This window comes from Uloborus diversus, chromosome 2 (assembly GCF_026930045.1).
Source record: "Uloborus diversus isolate 005 chromosome 2, Udiv.v.3.1, whole genome shotgun sequence".
In the NCBI taxonomy this organism is placed as follows: Eukaryota; Metazoa; Arthropoda; class Arachnida; order Araneae; family Uloboridae; genus Uloborus; species Uloborus diversus.
In genome coordinates, this window is record NC_072732.1 from 210,724,387 (window position 1) to 210,745,102 (window position 20,716).

Below are 20,716 nucleotides of genomic sequence, written 5' to 3' on the forward strand. Positions count from 1 at the left end.
TTTTTGAAAAGGAGGGGCAGTTGCTCCCACGAGCCGCCTATGATTCCATCCCATCCGTTCTCACATGCGCTCAAAAGTATTGGACGCACAAAAGCTATTTCGTTGCGAAGATCATTCATGAGCTTTTAAATTGAGTCTTACAAATAAAGGAAATACGTTACCTTATATCACCATTTTTTATATATTTTCTCTCATCCTATTATGGAATGAAAAAAAAGTACCATTCTAATGTACCGTGGGATTTTCAGAGATCGATATGACATGGATTTATGAGGCATTTCTATGAATCTCCTCGGTAATACGTTTTTGAATAAAAATAATGTCTAATGATTGCAGAAAAAATGAAAACAAGCAACTACCAAACACACACAAACACACATCACAAAAGCAAACGATTAAAAACTGCTGAGTTGGAATTATTTACTATTTACATAAAGTTATCTGAAATTATAAAACATCTATGACGCGGAGATGACTGAAAGTTCTGACTATTGTTTATTGTAAAGTAACGTTTATTGTATTGTAAAAGTTTGTATTGTAAAGTATTAACTGAAGTTTCACAAATAAGTCAAAATAATAACAGTAATAACAACAATAATAATTTTATTATATTAGCAATAGTAACAATAATTTGTAAAGCGAAGAAATTAAAACTGATAGCGAGATATATAAAAAAAATTAAACAAGATTAAGTTTAAAGAAGAAGAAAAAACTACAAATAGCGGCAGTAAAAAACGCGAAACAAAAGTTTAAATAAAGATATATCGAAATAAATCTTGTAACAAAAATTGCTTTTATGATAGAACCAGAAGCAAATAAAGCGGTTAATTTTCGTTATACAAAACATAATTTTCCACTATTTAACCAGTATTAAAATAAATTTATGATCAAAATAAAACGTTTTAAGTGTAGTTTACTTTTGTTTGAATAAGATTTTACTAGGAAATGCAAAATACAAGAGACAGAAAAGATCTTTTAACAATTTAAAAAAAAATTGATCTGTTAAAAAACCATATTCTGTTACAGGATTGTTAAATTACACTTAATCAGTGGCGTAGCAAACTTGGATGTCAACCGGGGTGGTAATCTGAGCTATCACCCCTCACCCCTCCCCATCAACCGAAGGCGAAAAAAAACCTTATTCAATGTTCGATGAAAGAAACGAAGTTCATACAATATTCATAAACAAAACGAAATTGTCCCCCCCCCCCCGCGAGAGGGATATCATCCGAAATAAACGTTTCCCTCGTATTGATACCAATGCATTTGAGAGATTATAAAACATATGCGAATTTCTGTTGGTATTTACATTTTTCCGGAACTCTTACGCCCTTCTAGTGAGACCAATATGTTTGATAGAAAAAATATATATATATTTTTTTTCATGTTGGAAATAAAATTCAGAATTGAAACATCGAAATTTCTCATATTCATTTTAGTGTCACACTCTAGAGGGTGTCACCCGGCTTAGCCCCGCCCTGCAAAATAATTTTTAATATAAATTGAAATGTTGGGGAATTTTTTTTAGAATTGAAGCATTTAAATTTTTCAAAAAAAGTTGAAGATCAATTTCGGGTGCCACCTGGGGCAAACCCATCCGCGCCACCGTAGCAATGCTACTGACTTCATCAACTCACATTTATATGTAAAATAATTAAACTTATCAAATAGATAAAGGAGAAAAAAAAACCCGTATTTTCATATCAATCAACTAAAAAACCGCAAATTAAGGGAATATGTAATACCCCCCCCCCCCTGGAGCAAAAATTAAACGTATGTATGGCACCAGTTATAAATATGCAGGAATGATTACACCTTCGAACGATATAAAACAAACGCTGAGAAGGAAATATGCTTTCAATTTTTAACATTTATCATTTAAATTTTGAGCATAAATAAAAAAAATTTAATATATAAATTTTGAATTTGAAAAAAAATTAGATTATTCTTCAGAAAGTGTTCAAACAAAAACGATTTATTTTGGTATGCAACCTAATAGTAAAAAAAAAAAAAAAAACACGAAGTCTGTTGGGGGGGGGGCAATTGCCCCCCCCCCTGTGGATCCCCCACTGCCCCCATCCCCCTAATGAATTCGATGTGACTTTATTAGGCATATAAAAAAATTTTCATCGCTCATCAATGTAACTAGCTTTTTATTTTCTTACTTGATAACTTAATATCAAAAAAATTATTCTACAGCACTAAAATTTACTAGTGCTGTAAAGTTTAATCGTGCACTTACGTTTGGTTCTTCCGTTTACACTTGGATAATTGTTCATCTGTGTGCGTATATTAAAAAAAGGCAGAAACGCATTTTAAAATTAGTTCTATCATAGGATGATTGAAGCTTTCACATTCTTCATTCATTTTGTCAAATTCTGGAAGCTTTTGTTGAACTGCATTTTTTAAAACACCTTTCACATTTGTCAAAAACAATAATTTTTCTTGATCTCTCAAAATAAACTGAAACACTTTATGAAAAATTGCAAAAGCTTTCTCAATTTCTAGATTGGGATTGCTTAATCACCCCCTATTAATGTCAAGCAGATAATTTTTTGTTGTTTCTTCTGCGACATCAAACAAAACTGATTTGTTTGAGGCTTAACACCAGAGTGACACTGCAAGTGATATTTAATTTTATACACTGCATATCCAGGAATATAAATGTAAAGGGGTACATTATTTTCCTTTTCTTTGGTGGTGTAGTTACAAAAATCAACATTGATCTTTAATAATTAAAGCAATATTAAAGTTGATATTCCAAATTGTAATATACTGACAAATATTTTGAACAAAAGTGATTTGCTCGCAATTTTGAAAAGTGATTTTGCAAAATTATATTTCATTCATACATTTTTTCATTTACTTCATATGAAGACATTTTCTGATATAAACACTGCAAGATTAATCAAGTCGTTTCTTAAATACGAATACATCATTTAAGATTTTATTAAAGCATAAAATTAGTAAATTAGCGTATCCTTGTACGTTAAAAATAAAAAGAGGAGGGTCTGACAACAAATAAAACATTCAAAAGAATTCAATCCATTTACCTTGAATTTAAATCTATTTATCATGCTCTAATCATTTTCTTTTAAAGTGAAAATATTTTTTTAACTAAGGGCAGGGAAAGAAAAGGTAATAAAAAACTAAATCCATATTAAAAAATACAAAGCACAATGAATGCTTACGGCATTAAAAAAATCAAGTGGAGTATGATAATTTTTGAAAAATTTGACTGATATGCAATTTAAAGAACACAAGATATCCACATGGTGGCTATACTGGACAAAAGAAATTTCCCATATGTTAGCGCTAGCTAATATGGCGTTTAGCAGGTTTGGCCCAGGCCCAGAAGATTTTTTCCCCCCTTCTCTCTAAGATTCGCGGCAGTCCCGGTTTGGGTTTGACAGACCTGTTTTTTTTTTCTGCATTCTCCATTTGTTACATTGCTTCCATACATAATTTTATCCATCAGTAAATTCATTGCTAATTTATTTATAGTGGTTCCATTTTTGAACAGTTTGCATTGTTTATAGGATTTCTTGGAAATTTGTTGCTTAACAGCTTTTTCCTGATGGAATTATATAATTTCGGCTAAAGGTGTCTTTTTGTCTTTTTTGTTTTTTTAAATTCCATTTTTTGGTATTTATACTGTCTCCTGTTCCACTGTGTTGCTTTCTTTGGATGACTTTTCATCCAGAAGCTCACACTTATTTGCATTGAAAAAGGTGTTCCTTGTAACACCAAAACACGTGTCTGCAGTAATTAACAACTTTTATGCTTCAAAACATTGGTGAATTGATTCATTGAATTAAATAGCTTGTTTATCTGATGTTTTGTTGAGGGAAAAAAACATCAAGAGCAAAAGATATTTTAAAATATTAAAATTTTGAAATTATAAAAAAAAACAATAAAAATTTTAAGTTTTGGAATAATAATGCTCTAGATTAAAATTTCTCTGTACTAATAGTCTTGAAGATGTACTAAATTAATTACAGCATATTGGTGCATTTGTTTATTTATATTCATAAAAATAAAAAGATAACTGATTTTGTACCTGCATGACTCAAATCACATTTATTAATTAAGGCACCGGCAGTAATTGTACACTGTCCTATAGAAAAAAAGGAGTAAGTTTAATTAAAATTCTCTTTTACTTTCAAAAGCTGAAAGTGGCCAAGCAATCACTTCATATTAAATGAGCACTTATTTTTTTGCACAGAGCTCACATTTATGTTTTCACTGTTTAAATAGCTTACAATGTTTTTCTCTATTTCTTTAGTCAAATCTTATGTCCAGGTTCACCTCACTGCTAAGAGCTATAAGATCAAACTGAAAAAATATATCCATGTAGTTCACTAAAGGGCTGTCCACACACACAATTGATGTCATAACTTTTTCAACATATTTTACCTCCCTGCATTTTTTATCCCCATCTCACAAAGTGTCACACTTTGCCATGCTCCCCCCCCCCCCTGTCACATGTTACATTACATTTCATAAACACTCATATAAAACATGAGTATTGTCACTCCCCCCCCCCCCTGTCACAAACTCACTCTTTAATAACACTTCCTCCCTCAAAGCATGACATCATTTGTGGACAGCCACTAATGAAATTAGGATAATTTTTCTAACTATTTCATTATTCAAAAGTATATTATAATCTGTAGTCTGAAAAGATATGGTTTTGTTTTGAATAGGGTTAATAGTTTTTTCATAATTTGTTTCTGGCACTTTTTTTTTTTTTTTTTTTTGAGCAATCACGATTGCTTACTGTTCTCACTTGACAGTTTTGAATTCCTATGATTTTATTCCCCCCCCCCCCCCCCCGCCTTTCTCAGCAGCATCACCGTCGACCGGCCTCACGATGCTGCTCCTATAGCTAAAACCGTCTCCAGGTTGCGTCACCTACTTGCCTACACTTACACACACACAAACACCTACACAGAACTACCCACACCTACACATACCCGCCCCACACAAACATACACACACATGCCTAAACACACATACACACTCGTGATTGCGAAAAGCATAATTTGAATTCAAGATGTCAAAGTTCAAATTATTATTTTTTTTTTTTTTTATTTATTTTTTTTTTTTTTTGAACAATTATATTTTTGTAGTTATATTAGAGAAGAGCTGCAATTTTTGCTTCAATTTTTAATTTCATTTCTGAAAAATAAAAGAACAATGTTTCAAGCAAGGTTCTGAAAAAATATTTTAGTTGAAGGTATTGAAATCATACACAGGAGTGTGAACTCACACATAGACAGGGAAAGAGGGACCTAGATAACTTAGTTAATTGTGGCTAAAGTTGTAAATGCAACATAATTTGCACTTGAAACAACATGTTTTAAAACTGCAAAATCACCTTTTAAAATATTTTTTAAAGATTTCAATAAATGTTTTTTTTTATAATCAAAATGATTTTATGAAAAAAAAAATGCTTGATTTAAACTTGATTAAATTCAACAAACCCTGAATTCAAAAATAGCATAGTTTGGAATTCTTAAAAGAAAAAGGTCAGCCATATAATTAGCAAATAAGATGCAGCTTTTTATTTCGACATGTTATTCACCATGCCTATTGAAAGCAACTAAAAAAGTATACTTACCATAAAAATAACTTTCTACTTTTGTTCAATATGCGCATGTTGTATGCTAATGGGAAATATCATAAACTAAACCTAGGTGCTAATGCAGGTGTTAAAAGATTGCTCCATGGTTAAAGCAAAACAGCAGTATGCATCACAAGTGACATTGAAGACCCATAAAACGATTAATTTAAAAGTACAATGTTTTCACCATGTGATTTAATTATTTCATTTGAATTAAAAGTTTTTTAAATTTAACATTTATACATATTCATTTTAATTACAAAAGTTCTGGAATTACTTAATTAATTTGATTCAAGTAAGCATTTTCCAATTTGAATGGAAAAGCAACTCAACATTTTTCACCATTTTGAAGAAAAACCTCACTCCTACTTTCAAAATTGTGATTTAGTTTTCTTTGTTATCTTTTCTTTGTTTAAAAAATTCTACATTATTTTTTTCTTTCAAAAATATTTTTTCTTAAAGCAAAGTGGAATAATAATTTTTAAAAAAACTGCATTTCCTCCTATTGATGTTCTTGAAAAACCTTTCAAAAAGAATTTAGAGAGAATAGAAACAGTAAGACTTGAAGTGAGGTTGAACACTTACTCATAAATTACGCAAAAAGAAGAAAGAAAAAAGAATGAAATCTATTCCCAGATGTTTAAAAGGTGTTGTTGATACTGCATGATATTCTACTAAATAATAACTTAATAAAAAGTTAGATTATTCACTAATTATAGGTATTTTTGAAAGTGTACAAAGACTTTTGTGAGATAAAATTTCCGACACTTTTTGGTTTTTAAAAAATTAAGTTTTAATATTTTTTAAAAATTGTTCATTTAGTTTTGTTAAAAACTGATTTTAGATCTTATAATTAAATACCTATTCCGAAATATTAATTATAACCAATGGATAGAGGCCTATTTCATTGAAAGTCGTAGGTGTACGAACACTTTTGGGAGCCACTGTACTTTTTACTTCTATGCATGTTTTTTACAGTAACTACACTTTCTAGCAAGCAATACTAGCTCATTCGATAGAAGATAGAAAAGTCATTTATTAAGTGCAATATCTAATTATTTCTGTTCCTGAAACTAATGCTGCAATAGAGATATATTTAAAGATTCTCCGCTGTACGATCTGGAACCGTTATCAACAATCACCCTTACAAATCTAGGTAATTTTTATTCCATGTGACAAGAGGGTCACACATATTTTGCTGAAACATGTGACATCATTTATGGACAGCCTCTTATTGGTAAACAATTAATTTTCTGTCTTAAAAAATGGAAGTCGTAAAAACTTATTTTTATGTAAAAAAATAAAATTTGCGTTTTCAAAATATTAAACTCTGAATACAAATTTAACATAACATTCATTTCGAACAAGAAAACGAAGTTAAACTTTTTATCATGGCATTTTCGATGTTTTCTTTTCTTGCAGAGGAAAAAATAAATAAAAAACGCAGATGTTTGATTTAGTTTGAAACCATTCGCAAAATTAATTTCATTACCATCTCTTCCGCTGAAAAAAAAGACAATTGGAAAAATCTAATTTCGTTGGATATTAATGATTGCAGCCACTAGATGGCAGCATCAATTCAAATGGTGTAGTCTTCTGGTCGGAATTTAACCACTTGGCAATAAATGGTTACAGTTAAAAATGATAATCTAATAATCTCTTTATGTTTTGGAGAGAAATGAAAAATGATCTTGTTTTTTAACCATATGTGCAAAATCTCGAGAAAAGTAAAGAGATTATTCGAACAAAAGTAATCATACACGTGAACTTCCAATCACTTTAAAGAAAAAGACGCAATCGAATACGTTCCCGTATTCGCAACTCCAAAGCTCGAATACGATACCTTGCGGTGATTAATAATACTAAAGAAAAGGGTAAAACATTCCATTCCACGTGTTTTCTTTGGGGTATATTGCAGGCTTCAGGCAGTTTGTGGTGTAATGTAATTTCAGAAGAATAGAAAAGAAAGCTTCCCACAAACATGATGAAAAATTACTGTCATTCACTAAGCGTCAAAACAAGTTATAAGTTACGGCATTTGTTCATTTTACCTTTTTCATCCGCCATTAGACATTGGCTGCAGCTCCCCCTTTAGTTTATTGGAGTTGCGAGTTAGAAAATTTATTAATTCACCCCCCCCCCCACCCCAGGTTTAATCATATATCATATATTGAAAGCAATTTTAACTCAGGATTTTACAAAAGAAGCTTCCCCAACATATAAAACACCGGTATCAGTAGCCCTTCGAAGGAGACAAATTCTTGTAATGACTACTGAACAGTGGCAAATCTAGGAAGCTATTATGAGACTCTCCCCCCACCCCCCTTATCTCAGAGACTATATCTCATGATCTTCAAGGAGCAGGATTTCGGCGTAAGGACTTGAATCTTTTCAAATTTCAGCAAGAGCGAAGTCTCCTTATTCCCTAAATTTGTCTTAACTTCTCGTTCTTGTGAATTAAATTTCTGGGAGAGAGTGTCCAACCCCCAATCCTTTCTCCAAAGTCAACTTACTTTTGAAATTTTTCCAGTAAAGAGTCTGGAACCTGGAACTCCATCCCGTCCCCTTTTGTTAAGAAACCTCCAGTTGAAGGTCGTCTCGATTATGAGTCCCTACGTGATCAAACTTCGGTTTTAGCACTTCAATTTCAAAAAAATTCTGGAGAAGCATCTCCGAACAGTGCCTCTACTCACCTCCTCCCCATGTCATTAAAAATTCCCTGAAATTTTGCTTTCGGAACTTTAATTTCAAAAAAGTTTCGAAGAAGAGTCCCCGAGTCCTAACTCTTGATAAAAGTCCCTGTGCCTCTCCTCTTCCTAACACTAACAGAAATTATCAATTTAGAACAACAATTACGAAAATTTTCCAGACTTTTTCACGAATGTCACTTGCGACAAAAGTTCCTTTTTGTTATATAATTATTCTCTTTATCTGCTTATAACGCGGTTACCCTAATTTTTGTGTTGGATGTAGTGTAGTGTTCTTTAGCTAGATGGCTCAAGTAGAGACCTTCACAAAACAGCTGTGCAAGTGGCTTCAGTGTAGTTGATAACGTCTAATTGTTAGTGTTGGTTTTCTCAAGTGTTACTGCTTTCCGCTTGTGAACTCATTATGGAAGAACAAAGATTAATCTGGAAATTTCTGCTTCCTGCTTAAGAAGTCAGCAACAGAAGCTTACCAAATGCTTCAACAAGCTTTCAAGAATGATGCTGTAAGTGAACCGTACACAACTTTTCAAGTAGTTTGGTTGCTTTAAACGTGGTGAGAGGAGTGTTGAATATCATGGCTTGCTTTGGGTGACCTTCAACGTCTCGAAATGATGAAAGCGTTGAAAAAATCCACCAAAAAGTGAATGAGAATCTTCCTTGTGATAGTCCTTTGAGATTTTTTCCTGTTCCCAATCTGAATGAATCCCCATTCTGATGAAAAAAAAATCTAAAAGGGAAGCGTTTTGATGATGTAGAGGCAGTCAAAGCTGCGCAAGGGTACTGGACGCGATCAAAGTGTAAGCGTTCTAGAAGAGCTCCGAACAGTGGGGGAAAAAAGCAATTGACAAGTGTCTTGCGTAATCCGACTTCATTAATTTGTGCCTGGGCGACATTAAATATGCTCGTGGTCACAACGTCCTCCAAGTGAAACGATACCTCTGGAGGTGCCAGAACAAAAAGTTATTCGGCTCCTGGTCTGGTTTTAAATTCTCGAACTGTCCATAGATGGCACCACCGTTGTCTTCTGAAGGCAAAGGAGCCTGGCATGCAGTCCTTCATAGTTTTGAGTAGGGGTGCGACATCGATGTCGATGTTTTGGGAACATTGATGTTTTTGCTAAAACATTGATGTTTTTAACATCGATGCTTTACTTTCGATGTTTTCGGAACATCGATGTTTTGGTTTCGATGCTTTTTCGATGTTGATGTTTTTGTATTATAATTGAAAATTATAGTAACATTTGCTCCAGTTTTCTCGCTAGGTAATTAAGTTTACTTATGGAATTGCTCCAAAAATTTCATCTATTTGCGCACATCGATTTTTCTGTGTAAAGGATGATTTTTGGAAAGATCACTACTAGATGATAAAAGATAACTGGAGTTTGAGGAAGAGGTCAAAGTTATTGGAAGAACTCGACACTGGTAGTCTGTTGCCAGAACTTACAGTCGATTCTAAAGCTCCAATTCTTAAACTAAAGGAGAATCCTATATATTTCTACGGTGAATATTATAACTGTAAAAATTCAGAACTGTTAAAAGTTGTGTCGAAGTATTTGACAGTGATGGCGACTTTTGTTTCATCGGAAAGAGTTTTTCTCTGCCTGGTGGAATAGTCAGCGAAAATAAACACCAAATATTGCGTGTTACTTATCGTCTATTCAGGGGTGGATACAGACTAACATTTTAGGGGATTCATGCTAAAGCGTGACCCTATCCTTTGCTCCATGAATAAACTTATGGTTTTTGGTACGAAACATTTCTGAAACTGCTTAGGTGTTTAAAAAATACCACATCGGTCAGGGTTATGGCACCTAATAGGACAAAAACCTCACGAATAAATTTTATAAACAATTAAAAGAAGTAGTATTTCAAGTATTTACTTTTAAAAATAATTCAAAAACTGACACAAAAATTGAAATCATTTACATTTTATCCATAAAGTGTTTGAATACAATGCGAACGGATAATATTGTCGACCTTTTTTCGGGGGGTGGGAGGGGTCATGACCCGTGTGTTCCCCCCCCCCTGTATTCACCACTGTCTAGGTGGGCACTGGGCACCCCTGCGAGAACCTACATATAATGAAATTTTGCGTTAACATGACACTCAAATTTTACATTTCTTGCACGATAATAAATCCTAAACACTGATTGAAACTAATAAACTATTTACAGCACATTTAAAAATAAACTCATCACGACTAAAAACTGAACTATCTAAAAATTACAACAGAAAGAAATTCTAATCTATAGAGACTTTACATACAAAAAGACATTTACGGACTCAAATGTTTTATCGATTGAAGCGATGCCTGAAACTTTGGATATGGTTTTACAAAAACTACCGTTGATTAAATTTGTTGCTTATAAAAAGCAAACGGGCGTCAGACACTTCTTTGTTAATTTTCATTATACTAGCTCCTGAACCCAGCGCCGCAGACTAACTGTCTCAAGAAAAGCTATTTTTACTGTCTACATATTTTAAATACATACGCTATAAATAGAAAAGTGACAGTTAATCCCCCCCCCCCCCCCCCCCAAAAAAAAAATCAAGAACTATTTACTGTTTCTTTTTATGGCTTCGATCCCGCTTTTTTTTTTCAAGCAGTCATTTTCACTACTCAAATGCAATGAACCTTGAAACAGATTACAAAGTATTGTCGCAGATTTTGATGGGAGGAGGGGGTCATGACCCCCATGATCCTCCCCTCCTCCTTGTATACACTTCTTACGGTTTCGATCAAGTTTTTTATTTTTTCGAGCAAACATTCAAATACTGTTGCGGGTCGGGGGAGGGTGTTATGACCCCCTCACTTGTATCCGCCACTGCGTCTACCCCCAACAAGCCGTCCCCCAATTACTCACAATTGGTATTTAATTATATAGCACAAACAGTGCAAAACATATTTCTTGCTCATAATAATAATAATAATTGTCAGAATTAATTTTGTACTTTTAATATAATTTGCACAACTCTTTCTCATCATACAACTGACTGTAAGTGCTATGATATATTTTTTTTCGCAGATTAAACTAGTTTGCATTAATTGTTGCATGTCTTATCATTTTTAGCCTACTTTCCCAGTAAAAGTCAGAAAAAGGAGAAAAAAAGCATGAAAGAAGGCTTAATACATCTTGAAAATGTCGCGAAAAACAAAAAAAAAAAAAAAAAATCAAAAATAAATAAAAAAAAAAATTAATTTGAATTTTTGGCATCTTGAATTCAAATTATGTTTTTCGCAATCACGAGCGTGTGTGTTTGTGTAGGCGCATGTGTGTGGGTGCGTGGGTGCGTAAGTGTATGTATGCATGTGCGTGAGTGAGTGTTGTGTACGTGCGTGTGGTGTAGGTGTTCGTGTATGTGTGTGTGTGTGTGTGTGTGTGTGTGTGTGTGTGTGTGTGTGTGTGTGTGTGTAGGCGTTCGTGTGTGTGGGACATGGACGCCACCGCCCAGCAAAAGTGGATTTCGGGGGAGGACAGTGCTCAGGACCAGCCGCGCCGCCGTCGGTGGACGGTGGTGCTGCAGGCCTGGTCCAAGCTGAAAAAGGAACCACAACGCCAAAGACAGTCAAATGAAAGCAATAAGCAATTCGGAACTCCAGCGCTCGAATACGCTACCTTGCGGTGATTTATAAAACTGCGAATGCAACTAAAACATTGCCACGTTGCGCTCCACGTGTTGACGTAAACGCGGTCAGTTTGTTCTGAGTAACGCATTCAACATGTCTAAGAACGCCTTCAACAACAGAAATTAATTCGTCCCTTAGTAGTATTCTCGAGCTTCTCAAAATAATGTTAGTTTTCCTTATTTCTTTCAAAAAAGTATTAAATGGTGGAAGCGTAAACAAGAAAACTCTGGATTAACAAAATTGGATAACGTTATACCAGGTAAAATTTTTTATTATTTTGTATGAATTTGTAAGAATATGAGTTTTTTTTAATCTTAAATTAATTTAACTAATCATATTTTACAGCAGCATTTAGTTGGAATGGACAGTATGCAAAATATTTTCTTGAATTTATTATCGTAGAACAAAATGAAAAATGTTTAACCGAGAAAGAATTTACTTTATATTCCTTTTATTCTCAGCTGAAAGGTTTCGCCAAATTTGTTTAGGGTTATAGTTTTGGAATTGTGCGAGCAAAGTAGCCTTGGCGAGATTTCGCGTTTTTAGTTAAACCATTTTTAATTTTTATCATGAGTGGAATAAAATGATAGTAAGATTACAGAATTCGATAAGTAAAAAGAAATAATGGTCAATCAACTGAAAAGAAAACTACCACCATATATCCGTGAGAATTTTGTTGATGATTTGCATAACATGACACAATTAGAAAACTACCACCATATATAAACTGTGAGTACACATTTTATTTATTTTGTTCTGAGCATAGACTAATAATAAGAGTAGACCGAACTTTCTCATTCTTGCTGATAAAGAAAATTGGTTCATAGATGTATCATGTGACTAGTGGAAGGGCTTGGCGAAGACTTTGGCAGCATGGTTGCAGATGGCAGCATTATCTATAGTTTGGCACTCGACATGTATTTTAAGACAATGTTTTCATTAAAAAAAACTTCCAGGTGCAGAGATTGAACTGTTTTTCTTTCAGTTATGCATTATTTTGACATTAGTAATAGTTTTTGATCAGTTTTCGGTAACTTTTATTTCATTTGGAGCTGTCAGCGTTGGCGTGAACGAAATGGCGTAAACGTTTTGCGTTAACGCAAAAATGTACTAATCGGTATCTTAAATTGAAACTGTAGGTAAAAATCTTACCGTTTGCTGATTCTTCTTGGTCGCTTGCATCTTTTATTGCTTAGAGAGTTATTGAAATTGACTAAAGAAAATGCACAATGCTATCTAAACGAAAAATTCACTATATTAACAAAATATTTACAACTTAGAATAACAAATTTACAAATCGGACTCCATAAAAGATCATTCTTCCGTGTTCCATCAATTCTATTTATTTTATTTCGCGCTGGCGTTGATCGTCTGCTACGATTAACGCCCGCTGTTGCTAGGATATCCACCAGTCACATGGTTTGGTTTATGAGCAGCAAAAGGGTTGCCATAGCTCGGTCTACTCTTATTATTAGTCTATGGTTCTGAGTGAATTTGAATAAATATCAGTTTTTCAATTCGATGAAAAAAAAAAAAAAAAAAACGAACTTAACAACATTGACTGGACACTTTTCCTTAACCTAATTCCACATAAATGATTTAAATAACCTTTGTTACTACAGTATCCTACTGAAATAGAAAGTATGCAAATAAATTTTCTTGAAAATATTTATCGCAGAACAGATTGAAAAATCCAGAAAGAACGTTAAGAATTTGAACAATAAAAAATAAAAGTTCGCCAAAGATCTGTTTATAGGGTTATGGTTTTAAAATTGTGTGAAAGAATAATGTATCTTGACAAGATTTCGCATATCAGGTAAATCATTTCCATGACGAATGAATTAAATGCATGATTTCTTTAGATATCCAATCGTATAGTCATAGAAATAAATTATCTAGTGTTAAACGTTACTCTTGACAGTCTGCCACGTATGTGCACTATGTGACAAAAATGTCAACAAATGCCGGAAATGTCACGAAACTGAACTTAATATGTACTAATGTATAGAAAAAACGGTACAAAATGAAAATGCCGTTCGAAGCGAACCAAAAATTTATGAATTCCGAATTCAACATCGTGAAAATGGCTGCTTCAGAACAACTTACTGTGTGTTCTGCATAATTTTTTACTTTCGTAATACTTTTTGATTTCTAATCTCTTTCTATATGGGTCAGAATAACCAAAAGACTTTGAAAAATCTTTTCAAATGAATAAAGCGAAAAAATCATACATAACAACAAAAATCACAACACTTTTAGCATTTTCTTCGTTACCACATGCGTTTGTTTTAGTTTTTAATTCCGCCATTAGACAGTGACTGCAGTGCCCCCTATAGTTCGTTGGAGTTGCGAATCGTGATTGCTCAATAATTAAATAAATATCGAAAAATTAAAAATTGGAAAGTAGGGTATTGAGATGGGGGGAAATGTCTGTCGGTCCGTCGGTCTGTCGGTCTGTCTATCTGCCCCCCCCCCTAATAACTTTTGAATGAATAGTCCGATTCGAACAAACTTTTTTTGTTCGAAAGATCTCGGCGAGAACACCTCATTCTCATATTTCACTTTTTGATTTGAACTATGTTTTGTTCAATTTTGAACAGTTCAAAAAAACTTAACATTAGCGCCTACGGGGAAACTGAAAGTCAATGTAGATTCCGTACTTGAAGGCGGATTTATTTCAAACAAATTTTGCTGGAAATAGCTCTTGACGCCAAACTTCAGACTCAGACTCCGATAATTTAGAGGCACCTGACTCCGACTCCTGTGCCCGACAATTAATCGGACTGCGACTTCGTAGCTTTGGCAAAAATTTATACACGGAGGACAAATGACTGATTCCGATTCTTGGATATTCGTCTCCGACTCCTTTATCCCGAAATGAGATCGACTCCGGCCCCGACTCCGCAGCTATGGTTTTAACTGTGAAATAATTATTGTTGATATGATTTGTTTTTATTTTCACGCTAAAGTTTTAATTTAGGTATTCAGTTTTCGACGAATAAACTCGAAGTCATTTATATTTCTACATAACGATTTGCGCAGACGATTTTTTTTTTTTTTTTGACAATGAAAAGTTATTCTTTGAGTTGACATTTTATTGTTTTTATTTATTTTGGTAAGTGCATTAATTCATTTAAAAAATTATTTTTGGCAACAGGGTAAAAAAGAAACGTTTTTTTTTTTTGATATGATGTATTTATTTTAATAAGCTTATTAACTTTAATTATTATTTTTTCGTTTTGAAAGCTGTTAAAGAATTTTTTTTAAGGGAAAAAAGTGTGTTAGCTGCTTTGTTTAAAAGGTGCTGCTTTTTTTTTTTACGCATCTAATTTTTTTAGATGTGTGAGGAATACTTGATGCCTAGAAATTAGCAAAAATATGTTTGAAACAATTTGCGATTTTAGCTATTTTTGAGAATATTGATCAAGTACTAGAAAATAGTATGGGTATACGGGAAAGTAGGCTCGTATAGTTCTAGACGGAACTTCTTGTTTGTTTTATTATAGTACCAAGGTGTTGCGAAATTATTCCTATTAAATTGTATTTATGATTTGCAGTTCAATAGTTTCAATATATTCGTGGGGTTCGTATTTTGTATTGCTTAAATTAGACGCAATGTCAAAAGAATTCCGTGATCCATTAAGAAACATTTGTTAGAGATTATCATCTATGTAAGTTTGTAGTGTAGTATATTAAAAATTGTATGTTAAATATTGACAAAAAAATCGATGTTTTAAAACATCGATGTTTTTTGGTCGATGTATCAATACTATCGATGTTTTAATTTCCAACATCGATGTTCTGAAACATCAATGTTTTGCTATCGATGTCGCACTTCTAGTTTTGAGGATCAAGAGACCCCTTTGATAGTTGATAGTATTGCGTAATGGCGAATACTTTGAAGGAGACTATAAAAATTTTGCTAATAAAAGATAAATAAATATTTTAGAACAAAAATCTGATTTCCTTTGGGTCCCCCCCCCTCGTATTAGTAATGCTCTACCCCTCCCCCTCCCAAAATAAATAACTCTTTTCTTGACTAATAATAAGATATCTATCCGGATGTCTGGATGTTTGTGACGCGCATAGCGCCTAGACCGTTCCGCCGATTTTCATGAAATTCGGCACAAAATTAGTTTTTAGTATAGAGGTGTCACCTCGAAGCGAATTTTTAAAAATTCAATGTTGTTCTCTTTTTATTCCAATTTTAAGCTCATTTTTCACATAAATTTGATAATTCGGAGGAGAAATATTTCATTCACATTTTTAAGTTTTAGGTCATTTGAAAGCTTTAGAAGTTTTTGCATAAATGAAGTTTGTTCGAAGTTTCTACGAGCATTAGGAGAGTTGTAGGAATCGTTTAAAGAAAACCAAGATCCAAGGTTGCTTAAGCAAGCAAAACGATTCTAAAAATGATTAAGCTCGAGAATAAAATCAAAAAATTAAAGATAAAAGGAATTTATTTTCGAGACGGAAATTAACTTTTGTTTGTTGCCATGGTTATGTCTTTTCATTGTGTCTTGTTTGTTGTTGTGTCTTGTTTCATTCGCAACTCCAACGAACTATAGGGGGCACTGAAGTCACTGTCTAATGGCGGACTTGAAAACTAAAACAAACGCACATGGTAACGAAGAAAATGCTAAAAGTGTTGTGATTTTTGTTCGTACGTATCATTTTTTCGCTTTATTCTTTTAAATTAATTTTCAAAGTCTTGTGGATATTCTGGCCCACGTAGAAAGAAATGAGAATTCAAGAAGCATTACTAAACGTCAAAGATTAATGCAAACTACGTAGTCCGTAGTTCTAAGCAGCTATTTCCACGATGTTGAATTCGATATTTATCAATTCTTGATAAAACTAAATAATAATTGTGGCCTGTCAAGAATAACAATTAATGCTAGAAAATTCAATATGACATTACAAATTGTTATCGAAAGAAGATGATACTTTTTTGCCTTGCTTGGCTAGCGCTTATTGTTTTCCATTTGTAGCCGAGTTATTTCTCTCGAATTCCCGAATCGGTTCATTTAAAAATTTTCTGCTTCGATTTTTCTAATTTCTGAACTACGATTTAATTGTGTCATGTTATGCAAATCATCAACAAAATTCTCACGAATATATGGTGGTAGTTTTCTTTTCAGTTGATTGACCATTATTTCCTTTCACTTATCGAATTCTGTAATCTTACTACCATTTTATTCCACTCATGATAAAAATTAAAAATGGTTTAACTAAAAACGCGAAATCTCGCCAAGGCTACTTTGCTCGCACAATACCAAAACTATAACCCTAAACAAATTTGGCGAAACCTTTCAGCTGAGAATAAAAGGAATAAAGTAAATTCTTTCTCGGTTAAACATTTTTCATTCTGTTCTACGATAATATATTCAAGAAAATATTTTGCATACTGTCCATTCCAACTAAATGCTGCTGTAAAATATGGTAAGTTTAATTAATTTAAGATTAAAAAAACTCCCATATTCTTACAAATTCATACAAAACAATAAATTTTTTTACCTTGTATAACGTTATCCAAGTTTGTTAAACCAGAATTTTCGCTTTCACCTATTATTAAGGAAATAATGAAAAGTAACATTATTTTGAGGAGCTCGAGAATACTACTAAGGGACGAATTAATTTCTGTAGCTGAAAGCAAACTAAGACACATCGATTGCGTTAATAAATACTCAGAACAAACTGCCTGTGTTTACGTCAACAGACACACATGGAACGCAACGTGGCAAAGTTTTAGTTTCATTTTCAGTTTTGTAAATCACCGCAAGGTAGCGTATTCGAGCGATGGAGTTCCGAATTACATTTTTTTTTTTTTGAAACATTTTTAAAAACGTCTGCTTTCATTTTCTTAGTTTGTATAGAATTATGTTTAGTAAATTATTTAAATATTGCTACTACAACGTTTTTTCTAGTGTTTAATTTTGGAAAAAGTCTTGTTTTGCGTCCTACGAAGAGAAGGGAAACTTCCTTCCTTTTTTTAAATGTATCTAACTCTGGTTTCTGTTAACTGCGAATGTGGTATACAGGTGAACCAAATGACCTTTTAATTTTCTACTATGGGCAAACCCGTGCAAGTACCGCTAGTACATGAATAAAGTTGAACTCTCTCGCTATTAAAATGTTGAGAAAAAGTTAAGTTGCTTCTGAACGTTGCGCCGTCCCTCCCCCAGTCTATTGATCTCATGACGGCTTTGAAAGTTGGAATTAATTCACCCCTCCCAAAACAATTTCATAATTAAAATATTGGATTCCCACAGCTTTTGAACAACTTGAGATATGTCCTTAAAACTTAGATGCCTTGATAGATTCAAATTTTGCAAATTTCTGAGCAATCAAGAAGTTTGTTTATTTCCAATTTATATTCTTGGGTGGTTTTATGTTAGAAAGATTAAGTTAACCATTTCCAACACCAGGGCGTTGTAGAAATAGAGTTTTTCTTTTCTTTTGCAGTTTAAAAATTTGGAAGATGGTTAAGTTTTCAAAACGCTGAAACTATTATACCGAATTTTGAATTTTTTTATGTCAAACTGATTGCTTCATTTCCGATGAATTTTAGCATATAAATCAAGGTTCTGTTGTTATTTTTTAGTTTGATTTTTAACAAAATTAAAAAGAGTCACGTGATGGACCTCCAATCAAAAAGTGGATGCTAACGCCGATATAAAGAAATCAAGCCTTCCCATTTTGGTTGGAACAAGATCAGATCAGGGACCTTCTTTGATTGTTCGAAGAAAAAAAAATAAATAAAATAAAAAAAAAATAATAATAAAAAGATAATTAATTTGAATTTGGAAATTTTGAATTCAAATTATGTTTTTCGCAATCACGAGTTGCGACAGGGCCCTACTCATTGGGGGCTATTGTTTCTTGAAACAGCTCCTGTCCCCTCAAACCTACTCCTCCTTCTGGGCGGTTATCTGTGTATAGTTGTGTGTGTGTGTGCAGGCTTGTGTGTATGTGTAGGCGCGCGTGCGTGCATGTGTAGGCTTTTGTGTGTGCGTAGACCTGTGTGTATGCACGTAAGCGCGTGTGTATGTGTGTAAAAGCTTGTGTGTATGAGCGTGTGTGTGTCTGTGTGTGGTATGAGCGTGTGTGTGGAGTAGGACATGGACGTCCCCGACCAGGAGAAACGGATTCCAGGAGGCTGTGCTCGGAGCCGCGACTGCAGAGGCCGGTGGGCGGTGGTGTTGGTGTCCCTGGTCCAAGCTGAAAAAGGAACCAAACGCCAAGAACGGTCAAATGAAAGCAATAAGCAATCGTGATTGCTGAAAAAAATTCTGCATTTTATCATAACCAAAATTGGTCTGCATTTTTTTTTTTTTTTTTGTACATTAAACCATGGCCTCCACTCTACATCTAATACAAACACCCCTTGCCAGATTGTGCCTATGGAAGACAAGTCTCTCCCATTTCTGCCAATAGGTACGTACTAAAATAAGTTATAAACATAGATGTTTTTTCATCTCCAAGACTTCTGCTGAATCTCGGTTCTATTGCTACTCTCGAAGATCCCGAAGATGGGAGAGGGATATATGTAATGGTACGCCACCACGGTAAAACCACAATTTATTTATTTATTTTGTTTTAAAATATTTTTTTTTCTCTGACTAAGACTTGTTCTTCGTTCGCAATGTGTTTTACAATCATTGCTAATTGTGTTGCACGACACACATTTTTGTCTTTTCAAAGAAATTGAACGATCATTTTGAAACATCTGATATTTTTCAGTGTCAACCAGATTTGAAACTGTGGGGTCGCGATCTTTGAAGTAATTCCGGATGAGATTTCGAACGGTGTAAAGAGTAAAAATGTCTCTGTGGCTATAAGAGTCAAGCGTATAAGGCATAGAACAACATATATATATATATATATATATATATATATATATATATATATATATATATAGGCCAAATCAGAGAAGAGGAGCAAAGGGTGTCACTGCATAAGCTTTAGAGGATCCAGACTTATTGCTTTCCGGCTAAGGTAACATCATATAAACCTTTTTTTTTTGTTTTTTAAAGACAGATTTTCGGATTTCGATTCATATTAGTCGCTTTGCATTCAGCACAATTAGGATGTATGCACATGTTCTCTTATAGATTGAAAGAAATTACTCATGTCTGCAGTTAATATTAAAATGACAGTTCTATGGTTATTCAAATTTGAGTGTTTGTGGCATAAAATTAAGAGATAATTCTTAATTTTTCCATATTGACACAGTTCCCTTCCGTTTCAAAACTTTTTTTTTCGGGGGGGGGGGGGAATACTTGTTGAAAAGGTTTTTATTATTATTTTTTTTATGGAAAGAAATAAGGAAACAACGATAGAATTTATATCGTTGAACTTTGTGTGCAATATATTTCCCCTCAGCAACTTTCTAAATAGAATATTTGTGATAACTATTTTCAATAAAAATAATAATTTGTGAAAGTCATGGACGAAATTGGTTATTAAATTTTATTAATGCGAAAATATTTTCAATTGTGCAGTTTTGAAGTCTCAGCGACCCTTCTTGCACCAGTCGTTATTTTAACACACAAATTTAATTGCTTTTTAAACTGTACTAAATTGTTCCTTAGTCTTGCTATTTTTTTAACTATAAAATTAATAATTGTGGAAAGTTGACGAATAAGTTTTAAACAAAGCAGGATTGTTGTACATCCAAACCTGTTTTTATGCGGTGGATGGGGACCGCATTTAAAAAAATCGCATTAAAAAATTGTTCGAAACTTAACGAGTC